Below are 1,570 nucleotides of genomic sequence, written 5' to 3' on the forward strand. Positions count from 1 at the left end.
GGAACAGGAGGTGAAGATGCTGGTGCTGGGTGACGAAGGAGGCGGACCGCCGACTATGATTGGGGAAGTCATCATCGGCGAAGGATTGGACCGAGGTGGAGTCGGAGGACGAGCTGGGCCAAGATTGCTCCAATTTCTGTCGGAATCTTCGATATCTTCGTCATCAAGTGTGCTCGAATGATCGGTAGGTGGCGGAACATCACCGCCACCACTGAGGGCATCAGGGGAATCATCCACCGAATGTTCATTGTCATCCACGTCATCTCCACGATCGTCATCAGCATTTCCATCGTCATCAATCTCCATCGAAAAGTCGGGCGAAGACACGCTTGGTACGACAGTCGTCGGAACAATTGGACTCGGCTTTGAAGACACGGAGGCTGGTGGAACAGCTTCAACAGGGGCAGGCCCCGCTGTAGAAACCACTCCCGAGACTTCAACTGTCTTGGACGTCGCAACAGACGCCGAAGCAGACTTGCCTTGTGGGACAGTGTGGTCCGACTCTTCACCTTCATCACTTGAGCCGAACATGAGTCGCATTTGCTCGGCCTCACGCGGAGCTTCTTCAGCAGCACGTATGTCGGCTGGAGAAGGAGAAATCGCTGAGGCTGGTGGCTTGGCCACATCGGGTGGACCCTGAGGCGGGGGCGAAGGCGCGTCAGGAGAGACAGGAACATCGTCGAGATCCTCAGGGTTCACGTCCTTACCCGAAGGCTCTGTGGCAGTTTCTTGAACCGAAGGGACGCTGCCTGGATCAGCAGTCCCCATGTCCACGTCACTCTGGTCGCCGCTGAGGTCGACCACTGCGGGAGTCGAGGAAGACGTTGGTGTAGGAGGTGGCGACCATGAACTTGGAGAAGACGGTACAGACTTGGACCGAGTCTTCATATGACGTCGTGGCGACTTAGCAGGAGAATGAGAACGTGGTTTCTTGCGCTTCTTCTGGGCCGCCTTCTTCCACGCCTTCGGACCGAACAGCGATCTACGAGCCGACTTGGGAGTTGAAGTATCGGCAGGTGGCGCATCACCGAGACCGGCAGCTGTCATCGAAGCACTGGCCTTGTCCGTTGGGATTGGAGCCTTGTCTTCGTCAGAGTCGTCCGGATCGTCGTCTGAATCCTCGCCACCTGGTCTAAGACGCTTATGGGACTTCCCATGGGCCACTTGGTGAGCTGCTTTGGCCAAAGCTGCCGGAAAGGCTTGAGGATTGTCCGAAGAAGCGGTGGCAGACTGAATACGCCGCAGAGCGACTAACGTCTCCTGATCCAAGTCCAGCGCATCCAGGTCCAGCTCACCCGCAGTCAGACCTATCACGAAGGATTGTGAACGAACGTTAGTTGCTGAACACACGGTGGAAGAAGCAACATTAAGAGCGTACCTTCGACAGCCAGACGAAGTACCTCGGGATCCATCCCGGCCAGACTCACGTGTGCACGGAGGGTGCGAGTCGCTTGCAGGAGACGAGTGTTACGGTCTTGCTGGTTCTCGAGGTCCTTGAGCGTGTCGTTATTAAATACTTGCCCTGGGCAGCTTTACCAGAGAGATGAAGCTTCCGAGTCTGCTCGGTATT

The sequence above is a fragment of the Phytophthora infestans genome, genomic scaffold, assembly GCF_000142945.1.
Source record: "Phytophthora infestans T30-4 supercont1.51 genomic scaffold, whole genome shotgun sequence".
NCBI lineage: Eukaryota > Oomycota > Peronosporomycetes > Peronosporales > Peronosporaceae > Phytophthora > Phytophthora infestans.